Genomic DNA, 18,757 nt, shown 5'->3' with positions numbered 1-18,757 from the left:
ACTTTCCTTCGTGTAAGAATTATATGCGCTTGTGCAATGGAGTTTGTTATTGTTTAACAGCTGACAGTGATAGAATGTGGTGTGTGGTTAGTTGACAGGGTGGGTGCACGTCCAGCCAGTTGACAGGGTGGGTGCACGTCCAGCTAGTCGACAGGGTGGGTGTACGTCCAGTCAGTTGACAGGGTGGGTGCACGTCCAGCCAGTTGACAGGGTGGGTGCACGTCCAGCCAATTGACAGGGTGGGTGTACGTCCAGTCAGTTGACAGGGTGGGTGCACGTCCAGTCAGTTGACAGGGTGGGTGCACGTCCAGTCAGTTGACAGGGTGGGTGTACGTCCCAGCTGTCCAGTGTTGTGGCCAGCAGACAGGAACGGCAGGTGCTGTGGCCAGCTGACAGGAACGGCAGGTGCTGTGGCCAGCTGACAGGAACGGCGGGTGCTGTGGCCAGCAGACAGGAACGGCAGGAGCTGTGGCCAGCAGACAAGAACGGCAGGAGCTGTGGCCAGCAGACAGGAACGGCAGGTGCTGTGGCCAGCTAACAGGAACGGCGGGTGCTGTGGCCAGCAGACAGGAACGGCAGGAGCTGTGGCCAGCAGACAGGAACGGCAGGAGCTGTGGCCAGCAGACAGGAACGGCGGGTGCTGTGGCCAGCTGACAGGAACGGCGGGTGCTGTGGCCAGCAGACAGGAACGGCAGGAGCTGTGGCCAGCAGACAGGAACGGCGGGTGCTGTGGCCAGCTGACAGGAACGGCAGGAGCTGTGGCCAGCAGACAGGAACGGCAGGAGCTGTGGCCAGCAGACAGGAACGGCAGGAGCTGTGGCCAGCTGACAGGAACGGCGGGTGCTGTGGCCAGCAGACAGGAACGGCGGGTGCTGTGGCCAGCTGACAGGAACGGCGTGTGCTGTGGCCAGCAGACAGGATCGGCAGGTGCTGTGGCCAGCAGACAGGAATGGCGTGTGCTGTGGCCAGCAGACAGGAATGGCGTGACAGCTGACAGCACTTAATTTGCGTTGTCCATTATCGTTTTCTTTGGTTTTAATATTAATAATATTTTGATAATTCTAATTATACCTAACAGTACTTATCAATATCATTTCTAAATTACTAAGCATCTCATAATTATTCTAATTATTTGTGTCATTATTTTAATTGCTATTAAAATTATTGTTTATAGTTAAGCAAGATGCGTAGGCGTATATTTGAGTAATTTGTGTTTAAAAGAAAATAATAGCCTCGTATATTTTAACCAACGGATATTTAAAAGTAAAAAAAAGTATTTAACACCACATTATTTAACTATCTTGTTTAAAATATGTTGAAGTGATAATATATAAATTATTTGAATCTTACATTATTCATTTAACTGACTAATGAGAAAATACAAATATTCACTGAATCACAGGAAGCTGTACACTTAAATTAACTAATTAACTACCAAGTTAAAAATTCATGGCCACTAATAAAGTCATTAATCACATTATTAGGGTGGTCAGCAGTTGCAAGTTGGCGGAGGAGTGTCAAGCCAGCCTTGACAGGCGTCATATGCCAGGCCGCATGACACGACAACCCTTCCTCCGCCCTGGGTAGGGCTTGACTGGTAAACTTCCATGGCCTTGTGTCAAAGGAAGTCTTCCATTGATGATATATGGTGGAGGTGCTTGTGGGTGGGAACGACAGGTTGCAGTGATCAGTTGATCACTGCAACCATTGTCATTGCAGTCATTGCAGATGTGCGTGATTAGTGTGGCTGTGATAGGACACAAGCATTGAGGTGCATTGGTGTGGTGAATGGCTCTTGGGGTGGAGGGCAGAGGGGTAACGACAGGTTGCATTGATCAGTTGATCACTGCAACCATTGTCATTGCAGAGTCATTGCAGATGTGCGTGATTAGTGTGGCGAAGCCAGGCTGTGGTAGGACACAAGCATTGAGGTGCAAGGTGTGGTGGAGGGCTCTTGGGGTGGGGGGGCAGGTGGCTGTGGTAGAGTGGGGGGTGTGGTGGGGGTGTTGTGGGGTGGGGGGGGGAGGCGTAACGAGAGGGTGGAGCAACCACAACAAGGAGGACGCTTGTTTCACACACCTGAGTCGAAGTCAGCCATGAGAATGTTTGTTTGGGGGCCGAGGCGACTGACTGTCCCGTCCCGAAGGTCTCCTTCGGCACTTGTGAAGCAACCTGCTCCCTGCACACCTGCTCGCTGCAATATCACTCACTCTCGCCGCCTCAAGCGACGCCTACGGCCCGCACTCGCCTCCCATTTCACTCAAATATCCCTCATTTCTAGCGGCAAAACCCGCACGATACACGCCATGAGACAATCAATCCAAGCCGCCGCAAATTATTGAATTTCCCGCCTTCCCGACGCAACTGCCATGCCGCGCAACCGTCGCCGCTCTTCGCGCCCAGCAACTAGACCAACCTGGCGGGAACCAACTTTCCCGCCACCCCTTATCCCCCCACTTTTAAAAAACCCCTTGGCGGGCTTGCCAGTACCTGGAAGATGATGATGAGAGGTGAAATAGGGGGAAGAAATGCCCCTGGAGGGTTTATTATGGGGGAGAAGAGGCGTAGGAATACAAGGGGGATGGAGTCCGGAGGCCGCCAGTTGGCCATTAGCTGTCACTTTAGTTGGCGCGCGGTCTGAGTGCACCATCGCTCGTCACGACGGGCTCCTGCTGTTTTTCCTCAGTTTGATTCAGTTCTTTTTTTCCTCCCTCTAGGAAAACCTCCCCCCTACACCTGCAGCTCGTCCAGTGACCGGTAAGTGGCGGGCGTGAGGTGGGAGAGGGAAGGGAAAGGCCGCCCCCGACATATACGGCATGTTCATATCGATCTTTTCTTTGGGTGCCTCACGCACGCCATGCCTATCCCTTGCCGCCGCCCATCCCACCATGTGTTGCCTATCCACACCACCCACGTGCAACACACGTGTTGAGGCGCTGATTGTGGGGGGCAATAGGCCCTCTACGCCCCCCCTGAAGGGTGTAGGCCAGTGGGAAAGGGAGGCGGGAAAGGGAAAGGGGTTAAGGTTGGCGGGAAAGTGGCGCTCGGGAGGGAGAGGGGGTATATGTGTGTGCTGGGTTGACTAGGGTTGGTCTAGCCACCTCCCTGGCCTAGCCTCTATCCTCGTGCTGGTGTGCTGGGCCTCGTAGGGGTGTTGTGGTGGGTCTTGCCTACGCCACTGCAGGTGTGGAGGGAAGTATGCACTTGCAGGTGTGTGCTGGGTTGACTAGGGTTGGTCTAGCCACCTCCCTGCCCTAGCCTCTATCCTCCTGCTGGTGTGGTGGGCCTCGTAGGGGTGTTGTGGGGGTATTATCCCCCCCACAACCACGCCGCTGCAGGTGTAGAGGGAAAAACGTAGTTGCAGGTGTGTGCTGGGTTGCCTATAACATATCAACCACTATCTACGTCAGTGCTAGTATCGTGGCGAAGGTTAGGTTAGGAAATGTACCTTTTAGGGGGTGTTGTGGGGGTATTATCCCCCCCCACACAACCACGCCACTGCAGGTGTGGAGGGAAGAACGTAGTTGCAGGTGTGTGCTGGGTTGCCTATAACGCATCAACCACAATCTACGTCAATGTTACTATCGTGGTTAAGGTTAGACGTAGGAAAACACACCAGTAACTTAGAGTTAAAGGTCTCAAACCTGCAGATGTGTACCACCTGTTTGGTGTGTGTGTGTGTGTGGGGGGGGGGGGAGGGGGTTGACGGGCCGGATTTATATTCTAAGTGATGAATAATTTATTTCTCCTGTGTATATGGATCACATAATACTAAATAAGTGTCGTGCCCTAACCATCACAGTCTGAGGGAACTAGAAATATAATAAAAGGTTAAATAAATCATTCACACACAAATCATACTTGTAGTTCATTCCTAAAGTTTTTTTTTTTTTTAAGAAGGAATTATATTTTTTAAGCGATTCTACGGAAGAAACGCAAATGTTATATAGTTATATAACGAGGCAAATGTTGCTATATTGTGGTGTAGATATATGAAGGCAGGTGTACTAAGCTGTTGTACACCTGTTGTACACAGCTAGTGTTCGCTAGACTAAAATGTTAAAAGCAATGTTACTATTTTTGGACGCTAATACTTGTTGACGCTTTGTTAAAGTTCTGGCAATGATTTTGAGGTCCGGTTTCTGGAGGGAGGGGGGGGGGTGTTGAGGTAGGGTTTTCGTGGAGGGGGGGGGGTTGTTGAGGCAGGGTTTTCGTGGAGGGGGGGGGGTGTTGAGGCAGTGTTTTCATGGAGGGGGGGTGTTGAGGCAGTGTTTTCATGGAGGGGGGGGGGGGTTGAGGCAGTGTTTTCATGGAGGGGGGGTGTTGAGGCAGTGTTTTCGTTGAGGGGGGGGGTGTTGAGGCAGTGTTTTCATGGAGGGGGGGTGTTGAGGCAGTGTTTTCGAGAGGGGGGGTTGTTGAGACAGTGTTTTCGTGGAGGGGAGGAGGAGGGGGGAGGGATTGAGGCACTGTTTTCGAGGAGGAAGGGGGGGGGGTTATGCAGGGTTTTCGTGGAGGGGGGAGTTGATTCAATGGTTTTTCTTGGATGGGGTGTCGATGCAGTTTGTTTTGAATGGGGGGGGGTCGAGGCAGTGTTTTTGTTGATGGGGGGGGGGTCGAATCTGTGTGTTTTTTTATGGACGGGGGGGGTCGAAGCTGTGTTTTCGTAGTTGGGGGGTAGAGGCAGTTTTTGTGGATGGAGGGGGGGTCGAGGCAGTGTTTTTGTGGATCGGGGTCGTGGCGTTGTTTGTTTGGAAGGAGTGGAGATGGGGTGGGGGGGGTGGAGGCAGTATTTAGTGGGGGGCCTTTAGGCAGTGTTTGAAGGAGAGAGGGGTGGGGAGCCATGTAGGCTTAGGGGGTAGTTGAAGGTTAGTGATTTGAGTCGAAGATGGCATTTTGCATCTTGTTGGGTTCAGGCTGTGATTGAGGGCTCTCCCATCTTCCTTTTGCTTTTCCAATAAGTCCTCAGATTTGCCCAGTCTTTCTTTTCAAGTCTTCAAGAGTTTTCAGTCTACAAGACTTTTCCAGTCTTTCAGAGACTGGCAGTCTTTTAATTATATTTTAATGCAGAGTCAATACGACAGTATGTATTAACATTTGTTTGAAAGCCAAAAAGTACATACATAATCCGTATGTACTAGTATTATGATATGCAATTGTAAATTTTTAATATACATATGAAGATGGATAGTAAAGTACTGTACAAGGTTGATGCTTCTTTTGAAAGGTTAAAAGATTCTGCTTGATAAGTTTCCTTCACATAAATTGAAGTTTTGTTAGTCAATATATGATGGTTATTTCAACTTCTGTAATAAAACGCATTAGGTTTGAATTCACTGTGTATATTATGACAAATGTTGCTAATGTATGTTTGATCTTAGATATGATTAACTCTGAGAAGTGTGAATTTAAACATGCTGGATGCCAACCTCATTTAATAAATCGTCCCATTTTGACTTGCACTCTACCGAAGGCCGAAAATTGTCGTACTAGAAAATGGTAGAGGTTAGCAAAATTGACACTTAAGTTTTCTGTTTCGGGTCCTCTGGTAGGTTAAGATAAGGGCACTTTAGAACGATAGTTTCTTGACGTTGAAGAATCTTAGGAGGACGGGCTGCTTATTGCACTAGAGTTGAGTGAATTAGTTCTTCTCTGTTGCATTAATATAGATCATTAAGTTGAGTGCAGGCCTTCAGAAGGTTTGTATAAAGCTAGTCAGTGAATGGCTTTATTAAACTTTGGCCATATTTTATTACTGTTATAATGAGACTGGGCCTTGTGTAGCAGACAAAGTTTGCAGACCAAATTTCACATGACAAGTTTTTCATTAGGCAAAATTGTTTCCGTAAACATTATTGTAAGCCTTGATAATATTTGTCAGTTGTTAAGTAGACAATTGTAGTTTCTTTAAATTTTTATTAAAATTTTGGAATGCTGCCTTAGATTGTAAACATCTTTGGCCTCAAACATTGGTATACATACAATCTAATACATTTAAGGTTGATAACCACACTATAAATAGTTAAATGGGTTATTGGATTTTATGATTGTAATGTTTGAATCGATTTTGCTTGAATTAATTTGAAAGACTTAAGTGTACTTGAAATTAGGGCAGTAATTTGATAGTGGCACAAACCAGATTTGCTGCCTGTAATCTTATTTAATATGAACTACTAAATGATGGCGAGGTACTAATTGATAACAAAATAGTTTCTCGATAAAAAATAAATTTTAAGGAGTTCACAAGTTTAGGGTTAAATATTATGGACACTAATGTAGTTATAAAATTATAGTTGTCGTGACAATAAGTTGTGCGCGTCAATATGAGTAATAATAATCCATATATATTTTTCAATGGATAAAACTGAACCAGTTTGTCAGACTATTCTATACGGGGATGTTGGTATCTAAATGCACTACAGTTTTATCAGTACCTGTGTAATACAGCTGAATAAAATGTATTATTTACTTGCAGTTTTGTCTATACTGATTGAGTAAAATATTTTATTTTTGCACTATCCTATCTAAGAATAGGATAGTGACGGAACTGGTTACTGGACTGGTTTTTCACTTTCAAATTAAAAAAAATTTTGTTAACACTTTCAACAGTTGCTTCGTCCATTGGCGGTATTTTGTATGATTGACAGTTACTTTAATGCCCTTAATAAATAATGTTTGTGTGTTTGGCTAGCAAGTCATTGGTATGAGGCTTGTTTCAGAGATTAGAAACTGATTTGGAATAGCTGTCCGTTGAAATGATTGGATATGGTCAGTATTATTCAGGATTAGAGTATATAATAACCCTTGCCTAACTCTACTCGGTAGCCAAAACTCGATAGTTTTGGCTAGCTAGTAGAGATGCTTATAATCTGCTTCAAAAGTATAACTTTGTTCTATTCATCTCGTTTGTCCCTTATTATTTTCCGTGTCCTCCTTTCTAGTTACTCGAGTTTGTTCTGCCTCCTCCCACCTTGTCAGCAAACATGGAAGATTTCCTTATCCTGCTGCAAAATACCGGTATTTTTAAAGACATTAATTATATCACCAGAGGCCTTCATTTTCTTGGTCTAATTTAAGAAATTTTCCTTCATAAATATTTAGCAAATCCACAATCACCAACAACCTACCAAGAAAACAACTCATTATTTCTAACATCCTAAAACCCTTTAAATTTTCATTTGTTGTGTTGTCCTTCCCTGTGGCGGTGCCCGTCTTTGTTGACACTTTTAAATTACAACTACGAATGAAAATTTTTCGCTTTTACATTTGTTTTATCTCGTTTATTTTTCAAATATCCTATAACTTTGTTTGATGACGCACGGTTATCAAACTGTTCTTCAATATTTACTAAATTGGATTTTCCTGGAGCAACTAGCTGGCTGGCCATGATGGGAAGGGGGTAGTGTGTCCGTCCGTCTCTCCATGTGTCCAAGGTTGAAGACAAAGTGCTAAGGGTTGACCTCTCCCAGGTTTGCAGGGTGACTGATAAGGGAAAAATGGGGGAGGGGGGTGATAAATATAGATAGGTCGGAGTCAGCCCCGTTTGAGGACCTCTCTCTATACAGGCTGTTTACGTATGTGGTTGGGTCCAATCGAGTGAGGAATTATCATTTTGTTTAATTATTTTACTTCCCTACAAAATGACCAACCCTAAGCACCTAGGTTGCAATGAGGTAGTTGATGACATAGCGAAGAGAGCCACTGAAAAAACTCTTGTTGATGTTGTATGTCAGTTAACCTTGAAACAAATAAAAACAAGACTCAAGGTGATTCAGGAGGGTGAAGAAATGATAGAGAATGGCAATGGTGGACAGTAGTAACACACTTAAGAATTATTCAATAATAAATACAAATTCGTCCTTCACTTATGGTAAAGGAAAGTCTACTTGGAAGGATTCAATTTACATGAGATTACGATTAGGATATAAATATATCTGGCAATACGGTGTTGATGTCAGTGAAAAAGATAAGGAGTGTAAATTATGTAGTATGCCGTACGCCCACACCTTAGAACATTATGTATTAGTGTCACCTTATTGAAAAATATAGAAATAAGGAAATAAATAGTGTGCCACATCAAATTGTTTGGATGTGTGATAATGGTATAATAGACAGTATACTTAGGAGCTACAAGAATTTTGCCCCAAGAATGTAACAATTATATGCTGTACTTGCTGTATGCAGTGTTAAATGGGATTCTTGTACTGTTATATGTCTATTTGTACTCACTGAATTTGTGCGCCCCTTGAGGGACTTGAAGTAGAGGGGGGGTAGAAATAGCCTAAGCTACTCTATCCCTTTGAGATGTATTTATTGCTTATCTCAATAAACATACTTGAACTTGAACCTAGGTTGCAAGTAGAGTATACTAGTTTATTAGTCAAATTTGAGAACTCGACTGTCAAATGCATCCGATTGACGAGTCGTTTAATGTTACAGACGAGTTACTTTAATATGCATTTCAATGGATAAATACTCGTAAGAGGAAAAATATTTCTTCACCTTCGGGTGTACTCAGAATGATTAAAGAGGCGATTCCAGTTAAACATTGTAGGGTAGTGCCGCTTCAAACTCTCAAACCGAACAATATTTCAAACCTAAAGTAATTGTTCTTATAATAAATTCTTATAATAAATGACATATACTAGGCTGAAACCTACTCATATTTACTTGTACAGTATATCATTTTAATATTTATGAACGTATGTCGCCTATTATACTTGTATGTATATGCCCGATTATATACACAATTCTAAAGCACATTAATTCTTACTCTTAATTGCACTTTCCAGCATTTTAAGTAATCGTTTGTTATAATCTTGGTGGACCAGCATAATGGAATCTGAATAACGGGATTACATTATTTTTTTTTAAGTCCTAATGCAAGCAGATTCCTGGTCATGTAGGTGCTGGGAGGAAGAGTTTCAAGTATTATGGCTTAACAGGTTTGACTACGGTGATAAAAAGTGGAATCGCAATGGTTACTGTTGGATGATAATGGCGTCTTATTTAATCTGGTAAGTTGATCGGTCATCTCTGAAGGGTAATTTATAATACATCCGTGTACTTTGACAAATACACCCGTGTTAAGTTGACAAATTACTGGGTAACAAGAGGAGGGTGGGATTGAACCAACGTCCTGAGACACCACAGATGTCTTAGCCAATGGACTAAGATATGCTTGAGAAATTTGGAGTCAGTCCAAACTCCCCTAGGAATTTAAAGGCCGAGTTGGTACCCTCTCCAATTTATACACATAACCCGCACATACCTTGTTCAAAAAGATTTTATCAAGATATTTCATGTTTTGTAATAACATTGTGCTGGCTTAGCTCTAGCCCCGCTTCCTAGCTGGTTATACCTGACACCCTAATTACCCTCTCGGCATTAAAAAGAAATAGGGTGAAAACGTTAAATGAAAACGTTAGTTGTGGATGGAATTGGCTTCAACAGCTGCCGCCTCCAGTGCATTCCATCTGCCAACCACCCGTACATTGAACGAGAACGTCCTTAAATCTCCCACTCAATTGCATGTTTCAAGCTTTTACCGATGTTCCCTCGCCCTATTATTTTTTTTTAATTTAAATAGGCTTCTTTAGGTTTATTCTCCTCAAGGTCTTCTATGTTATCATATCCCCTTATGTTTCTTCTCACCTCGGGGTGAGGAGCGGCTTGAGAAACGGATAGAGAGCGGCTCTTTGGGGGGGGGGAGAGAGAAGCGGATAGAGAGCGGCTCTTGGGGGGGGGGGGGGGGAGAGAGAAGCTGATAGAGTGGCTCTTGGGGGGGGGGGAGAGAGCGGCTGGGGGAGTGGGGGAAATGAGAACCAACAAAAGAACATGAATTAATTAAATGAATTTAAAAAAGGGGGAGGTGGGGGGCAGCGAAAATGAGCAGCTAATAAAAAAAATATAACCTGTAAACAAAATTTAACGATAGAGAAGGCTAACCAAGGTTTATTAATAGACATTAAATAACAATGCAGTAAGAAAAGAGTGAGCGGGTGGTCTCATAAATCGCATTAAATCTACTGTGAAAGTGAAGTTGCGTGGGGGGGTGTGCATTTGCTCATTAGCCCCGTATGCAGCTAATTAGCTCAGTCAACTCATTGAAATATCAAACAAGGATGAGATAATAAGCAGCCGATATCGAACATTTGAGAATCTGTTAGTTTGGTAACAATATCAGTCTACTTCTCATAAATACACTGATCGCAAGCAATTCTTTAGTATCGTTTTCACGTAGTATTATATTTACATATCGTGATCCTAATTTTCTTTTAACTTAGTGCGCATTAAAAAGCCAGAAATGAGAAACTGCATTAAAAACTTGAACATTAAGAAAATGCTTGGTACATCTTCTTAATCATTGTAGCTTCAACGTTTATTCCGTCCTCATAAACAAAGGCCAAAGTCCATTTCATGCACCCGCTAAACCTCCTGTTTATGAATGAAAAACAGTTTACACGACTCAAAAGATGACGTCTGAACACTTCCAGAACAAGTGCTTCACTGCCGACTTGTGTTCGAACCCCAACGCTGTGAATGCTTCACCCACGTACTGCAAATACAAATAATCGCCAACGGAACCTAAACACCAAACTTGACCGATGCCTAAATATGCATAGTATGCTAATTTAAATATAATAATTTTATATTTGAGAAAAAATCCTGTTTTGAATGAACAGCATGTTAACATTTCTTAATCCATCTTTGGGGTCGACCGCCGAATCTGAGGACGGGTTGAAATATCTTAGGATCAAGAAATTCATGCAAGTTGTAGAACTCATCCATTTCTGCTCGTCAAACATCGTTTCTACCGTTTAGAGAGAGGTAGACCTTTACAGTGTTAGAAATACTTACCCAACAGCATTTCATAAAGTGTGTGGTCCACTTTACTTTCAAAAGAAGTTAAAATCATAAATGATTTTAACCATTTTTATCTATATTTATTTTTTATTTATTTATTTTATTATTTATTAATTTTATTAATTTTATAATTTTTTTATATTATTTATTTATTTTTATTTTTTATTTATTTATTTATTTTAACTTTAACTATCTAAATATTTTTCTCTTTTTTTTTACCTGGAAATATCAATGCAGTAAAATATTTGTAAAACTTCAGCCCTGGTATTTATTTTACTTGGCTACAATCAAGGGTTTGTGATATAAAAGATATATAGACATTTTGTTATAACTATAAAACTTCATTCCCCAATAGACAAGCTTTACCCCGCTTAATTTACCGCTAAAGGAAAGAGCTTGAGGAGGAAAGAAATTAAGAAAAAATTATGCAAGCGAGCTAGGAATGTGTAAAAGATTACGGTGTGTTAAGGCGCTGCTAAAGTTTGCATAACCTAATAGTATTCAAGCATTAAATGGGGAAAAAAAGACATTATTAGACATTTAATACTTAACCATTTCTGTTCATAATCTTTTCATTGATGACTTGTACTCTTATTAATGCAGCACACGACCAGAATAAACTATTAATCTTTGTACACTATGCATTAACAAAAAGCCTATGAGTAACTAAATTTAGTACATATGTACGGTTTATAAATTTCCCGAAGATATAATACATATCTCTAATTAATCTGAAAATGATGACTCAAGTTCGATATCTACTTGAAATGATACAATTATAATGCTACGACCTAGACTGTTTTCAGTCTGACAATAGAGAAACTAAATTAAACTAATCAACATTAACTCTAGTATATTGAAGTGCATTCCAAACAACAGCATTAACGTCTTATTATATTCAATTTAACTTGATACTTAATAACACTGTCAAGACTTAAGGAAGCCCCACCATGTCCCTAATAAAAAGTTCCGTATTAGAGCCAACTGTTCTCGGCCATCATCCCAACAATTATAACGGCAGCAGATCTAATTTATTAAATTACTTTGAGGAAAGTAGCGAGAACGCATGTAGCCAGGCAAATCACCAGTCAAGTGTCAATTTCCAAAAATGCTTTTGTAAAGTGTTGGGCATACGAGCTAGGCTGCTATTTGAAGCGCTGGTAAGAACGGTATTACTGACTTTTAAGACATTCTGCTTAACATTAAAATCCCCAGCAAAGATACCTTTTCGATTAAGGAAATAATTCGGTATTATATACTCTAAACCTGAGTAGTACTGACCATATCCAATCACTTTACATAGAGCTGTGCTGAGTTTTAAATGTCTGAAGCAAGCCTCATAATCCATTGACATGTTAGTACAAAATAAATAAATACTGAGAGCAGTTACACTTAATAACTATCACAAAATATCGCTAACGGACTAAGCAACTATTTAAATATTATTTTATATTTTATTTTTGATTATGAATCGGTGAAAATCGGTAAACAGTTTCTTTACCATCTTATTCCTAAATAGAGCTGTATAATCCTATTCCTAAATATAGCTGTACAATCCTATTCCTAAATATAGCTGTATAATCCTATTCCTAAATATAGCTGTATAATCCTATTCCTAAATATAGCTGTATAATCCTATTCCTAAATATAGCTGTATAATCCTATTCCTAAATAGAGCTGTATAATCCTATTCCTAAATAGAGCTGTACAATCCTATTCCTAAATAGAGCTGTACAATCCTATTCCTAAATAGAGCTGTACAATCCTATTCCTAAATAGAGCTGTATAATCCTATTCCTAAATAGAGCTGTACAATCCTATTCCTAAATAGAGCTGTACAATCCTATTCCTAAATAGAGCTGTACAATCCTATTCCTAAATATAGCTGTACAATCCTATTCCTAAATATAGCTGTACAACCCTATTCCTAAATATAGCTGTACAATCCTATTCCTAAATATAGCTGTACAATCCTATTCCTAAATATAGCTGTACAATCCTATTCCTAAATATAGCTGTACAATCCTATTCCTAAATATAGCTGTACAATCCTATTCCTAAATATAGCTGTACAATCCTATTCCTAAATATAGCTGTACAATCCTATTCCTAAATATAGCTGTACAACCCTATTCCTAAATATAGCTGTACAATCCTATTCCTAAATATAGCTGTACAATCCTATTCCTAAATATAGCTGCCCAATCCTGTTCCTGGATATGGATGCATAATATAGTTTGTGTATTTATAAAACCTTTGTCGTATCCAATAATCCAATCCATCCTCATGTTCAGTTAGTACTTTTTTGTAAATACGTGGACCATATATTGAGTTAATGGACAATTATAGTATACTTTGGTACTATTCATTTGAGTCTGGAAAAATAAAACTTAAAAAAAACTCAAATATTCTTGGGCCTAATATGGGACATATGTTCAATATTAGGCCTCATCGAGTATTAGGCCTAGGTTGGTTATATTAGGTTTTATTAACACAAGCTTTTTCCGGTTCGTTCAAGCTCAGTATTACTAAACTACTTTCTAATTATCTATTACATCAGTATAAGTACCATCTTAATTAATCAGGATAGACAGAACTAAAAGTCAATAATATGTTTGACTCTGATGTATTTCAAAGGTACTAATAAAATTGTAGTGGATTTAGATACTAAGATCCCCGTATAGCCTAATCCGCTACCTTATAGTTGTACAAACTTTTTTTTTTTTTTTATCTTTATTTAAAAAAATACAATATAAATTACATATACAAAAGTGTTACAAGGCAATTATACATTGCAATTCTTAGTGAACAAGTGTTTCAGTAGTACAGAACAAGATAATTAAAAAAAACTGAATGATATACTTATTTACCTATAAACGATTTACAAAAATTGGAGAATAAATTAACATTCAGTTTTGTCCTTCGTAAAATATATATGGATTGCTATTCATATTGTCGCTCACAACCTAGCATCCCGAAAACGATAATTTATAACTACTTACATTACAATGTAGATAAAATATTTGAACCCAACTGCATTCTTTTGCCCTTGAGGTTATCTTGAGATGATTTCGGGGCTTTTTAGTGTCCCCGCGGCCCGGTCCTCGACCAGGCCTCCACCCCCAGGAAGCAGCCCGTGACAGCTGACTAACACCCAGGTACCTATTTTACTGCTAGGTAACAGGGGCATAGGGTGAAAGAAACTCTGCCCATTGTTTCTTGCCGGCGCCAGGGATCGAACCCGGGACCACAGGATCACAAGTCCAGCGTGCTGTCCATTCGTCCGACCGGCTCCCTTAGTGGCAATTTCTCATTTTTCCCTCAACACTTCATCGAACATTTAGTGCGTCTTGGTACAGCTTTTTGACACTTAACCAATGTGAAGATGTGCCTCTGGGTAGTGTTTTAAGCACTATTTTTCTGGTTGCTTTGATTTTCCTTTCTCCCTTTCCACTGGAGAAAGGCCCTTTATGTAGACGATCTCGCGGTGCATGATTTCTTCACCATTCACTGGCGACTCTAACCTGCAGTAGATGTGTCATTCTGAGCTACCAGTCCAACCTGTCCTCTTTCAAATTACGTCTGAATTTGACCGTTTACCCGTATGGCCGAAAATAAACGTAATTTGAAAATGGAAAAAAAAATATATTTTTTTCACTAAACAGTAAGTTAAGGGTCCTCTGATAGGTTAGGCGGGCAGGAAATTTTCCTAATGTTTTCAAAATGTCATGGAAAAACTTTCAATTAAAGTTTCCTCTCCTAACCTTGCCGAGTAAGCTAGAGGACTCAAACAGGAAATGGGACAGTACATCACTCTCGTGAGCCGATTTCATTTCAAATTAGCCTATTTTTGGCCATGGCGCACATACAAGCGAAAAGCGACGTTTTTTTTTTAAGAGGACGGGTTGACCAGTCACGGCTTAAAGTTCTCGTCATCCAAGACTGAGCTATAACTTTTACTCTCCCACTTGTTCTATGGAAGTTTCCTAATATTTAAGGTTACTGCTAAACTCTAGGGGGTTGATCTATGATACCAGCTGGCAGACGCACATTCCTCCATTTGCACTCCTCTCTTGTATTTAACAATAGAGTGTGGTAGCCTTGCTTACATCTCTCTCGACCTTAGCATTATACAGGGTCATGCCTGAGTTCTGGTGCCTTTAATTCGTTCCCTTTCCAGAGTTTACATGTTGAAACTGGCGTTCTGATTATAAAAGTGTCGTGATCCTTACTGCTTTTGATACTTTGCACGTTCCCTTCAACTCTATTCCAGCTTGTGCTGTGGTCTGACTCCAGCCTCTCTGGAGGGCCCTGTTCCTTCTCACTTTTTAGTTTTTAATACAAGGATGGCCCATTTGCAGGAGTCCTCTTGGTACACATCAAGACATCTCATGTTCCTTTCTTGCCCCCATTGAAGGGGTCTCAATTGTGGAATTTTGCAAAACCTGACCCAGATATAATGAAGTCTTACACTTCTCTTATTTTATTGATTTTGGTGACCATACCGCGGTCACCTGTCCCTCGATAGAATTCTTGGTGACTCGGATACTTTTGATATCGTTCGCCTTATGCATTTTGTTCTCGTATTGGCATCCTTGGTGATATTTAGTGCCCTCTAATTATTCCGCGCATTTGATGGTGCTACATAGCCTTCCCGGTTTGGTGCCTTCTTTTGATAATTAGTTACTTGCTGACCATACATAGATGTAACATCTGCTCTGGGACTGGCATCTTCATGGCAGAACTTTATGGAAATTTGTATCCCCTTCACAAACTACTTTTTATGCGTCACCATTCCTTTGTGTTTCTCTTGCAGTGCCCTCATGGCTCTGGGGTATTGTAACCCATTACATCCTTTGATGATCTAAATCCAATACTAGATGTTTGTCATCTTTAGCAAACTGTAGGACTGTAGAGTTCTGCTGGGTACCTAGCCATATTGGTGTTATTGTGAATTAACTATGCTTCCTGTTTTCAGGGAGGAGATCCACTCAAGGGAATGGATTGGGGACAACTACATAACTTGTGCTATTATCCATGGTTAGGTTAAGGTTTTGTTTCGTTAATAAGGTGTATTATTGACAATGCTGTGAAATGTGAAAATCTGAAACTATTTGTGTACCTCGAATTTCGTTTACAGAAAATCAAATTCCTCAAAGAAAACGTTTTCATCATACACTTTATATTTTAAACTAACGATTTATATTACATTAAAGTTAAAACTTTAAAATAATCTGTTTACGACAAATATTCATTAGCTAGTTGTATATTGTTACTGGAACCCCAATAGGCTTTCAGACCATCACAAACACCTAGTTAACTAGGTGGTTTGAGGTGAGATGTAGTTTCTCTTGGTAATGGATTTTGTCTGGGGATGGGCCGCTTTCTGACGTCACTGCTAAAGAGGCTTTTCATGCCAATCATTAATTCCGATATGAACAATGGTTGGCAAAGTCGATGTCTGGTATATAGGTTCAAACTGTGCTCACTTAAACGTGGCCTATCCTCAAGACCTTTTTCCTATCACAATATAGTAGCAGGCATCTATCAGTCTCGGAAGACTATGGAGTTGTGCTCTGGTTGTCGGTCTGGAGTGGCCTCTCCAGGGCGCAAAGCCAGGGTAGGTCGATACAGAGGAGAAGCTGTTACCCATGCAGCAGGTGCTACCACAATAATAGGTTGGAAACGGCTCTGTATAGGCTAAGTATTCCCATATCTACCCAATTCGCGAGCATTTGATGAATCTGATGGCCTGTTCCTTTATTGTCCGACCTGCATTGACATACTTATTCATGAACCTTTTTGAATATCCATCCATGCTTTCCAAATGTCCCTCTGGGTCACTTGCCCCTAATTAAAATCTGTGGGGAAATTGATGCATTTGATGTGACTCGCCTTGTGTCTTTTTGTTCTATTGGTATCCTGGGGCCAGATTGACGAAGCAGTTACGCAAGCACTTACGAACCTGTACATTTTTTCTCAATCTTGGGCGGCTTTGTTTACAATTATTAAACAGATAATGAGCGCCAAAGCACCAGGAGGCTGTTTATAACAATAACAACAGTTGATTGGGAAGTTTTCATGCTTGTAAACTGTTTAATAAATGTATTCAAAAGCGTCAAAGATTGAAGAAAGATAGATGTACACGTTCGTAAGGACTTGCATAACTGCTTCGTGAATCTGGCCCCAGGTTCCTGGACGATACTTATGCCTTTTAAATATCCCGTAACACAGACTATGCTATATAGTCTTGCTGGCTTGGCACCGTCTTTTGATAATTAGTGTCGTTAGTGTAGTTTAAGACTTTTGGTTCTATGATTGTTAGGTGCAGAAGTGTTGGAAAACAGTGGACAAATGCACGGTGGTTTCAACAACTGAGCTAGTAGGTATTGGGGGGGGGGGGTAGAAATAGCCTAAGCTACTCTATCCCTTTGAGATGTAGTTCTTTCTTGTCTCAATAAACATACTTGAACTTGAGTAGGTATTGTGTATAAATGTTTAGATAAACATGCTAATTACTACATGATGGATAATTCTACCTGTTTGGGAAAGAACCGTTTTCATAAACCTTACCTTCCGTTAGATAGTGAATGCAAACCCACCCTCCATCAACTATAATATATGGCAACTATTGGTCGAATGTTCGTTTTGTACTAATGGAATAGTACATTATAGTATATTAAGGCATAATAGTATATTATGCCTTATATAATATACTATTATACATAATAGTATATTTAAGGCAGTGTCTGGGATGCTCCCGGACGCAGGTTCGAATCCTCGTCACGGCCCTTGTGGATTTGTTCTATAAGTAGCATTTTTCTCAGTGGCACAGTAATTAGAACCTAGTCTGTTCTTGGCCTCAATTAACAATCTTAGGCCTAATATATGCAATCTTAGGCCTAATATATGCAATCTTAGGCCTACCTTAGTGCACGTGTGTTCTATGCAATACCTTTGAAAGCTTAGGCTTAGTTATTGCGTGCTTTCTCGCACCCACAAATTAATATCATAAAACGTGAATTTTTTTTTTCGTGCGTCAGTTTATATTTGTAAGTTCGACCAGTAATTGTTCCAAGTACAGTTCTATGACATTTAGATGACATTGGTATACAGCAGTATTGCCCTCATGAGGACGCCAAATATTATTAATTAGTCATAGAGCCAATAATACCAGAATTATCTATGTAAATGATATTCTTTAAATTAACGATTTAGGCTTCATTTTAATATTTCTGATAATAGAGCTCTGCCATATATATATATATATATATATATATATATATATATATATATATATATATATATATATATATATATATATATATATATATATATATATATACATTTTTTTGTTATATTATGCACCCCATTGCCATCTTGTGGGCGGTAGTGGAAAGGGTTACAGAGGCACATAATGGGCTCAGGGACTGAACCCCACAATTCCATTTAGCTAAGCAAGTTATCTACAGTACAGGATGTGCTGTACCTCTTTTGCTTTTACAGTTTTCCCTTGAGGACTTCATAAGATTTGCTGTCTCGCGAATTAGCAGACCGAACCCGTCACTTGTTGTAGTGCGAGTAAAATCGTAACTTTATGGTTAATGGTGCAGTTCATTGTAGATGCGTGTGTGTGTGTGTGTGTGTTTTATAATATATAATATAAATAAAATATACACACACTTTATATAAATAATATACACATTAGTGTCCGTATCTAGCCTATCACCAGACTAAATTTGAGAAGGTTCAAAGGCATGTCACCAGACTCGTACAAGCCATCTCATATGTTACGTTTAAAATATTTTTAATCGGGTACATATCTCGCTATTCACTTTTAAAAGCAGATTATTCGCCAGTAACCTTTGGCAGCTAAGGTTGGACGATTGCGATC

General features: G+C 40.3%; 2 protein-coding genes across 4 annotated transcripts in view; one reads left to right on the top strand and one right to left on the bottom strand.

Moving 5' to 3' along the window:
* Window positions 1–2,436, bottom strand: part of LOC123747159 (uncharacterized) — a 471,756-nt gene extending 469,320 nt beyond the window's left edge. Inside the window, exon 1 of the transcript XR_011224890.1 lies at window positions 2,080–2,436. The gene's annotated coding sequence lies outside the window, so the exon portion shown is untranslated. The remainder of the gene's footprint in view (window positions 1–2,079) is intronic.
* Window positions 2,437–2,602: 166 nt separating this feature from the next.
* The window catches only part of LOC123747157 (ELAV-like protein 1), a 300,388-nt gene continuing 284,233 nt past the window's right edge, over window positions 2,603–18,757 (top strand). The window contains exon 1 of one of the 3 annotated variants that reach the window (XM_069313929.1): window positions 2,603–2,757. The gene's annotated coding sequence lies outside the window, so the exon portion shown is untranslated. The remainder of the gene's footprint in view (window positions 2,758–18,757) is intronic. The other 2 variants (XM_069313927.1, XM_069313928.1) reach the window with 2 other exon arrangements.

Source organism: Procambarus clarkii, chromosome 77 (assembly GCF_040958095.1).
Source record: "Procambarus clarkii isolate CNS0578487 chromosome 77, FALCON_Pclarkii_2.0, whole genome shotgun sequence".
Taxonomy (NCBI): Eukaryota; Metazoa; Arthropoda; class Malacostraca; order Decapoda; family Cambaridae; genus Procambarus; species Procambarus clarkii.
This window is presented reverse-complemented; position numbering and strand designations above follow the sequence as displayed.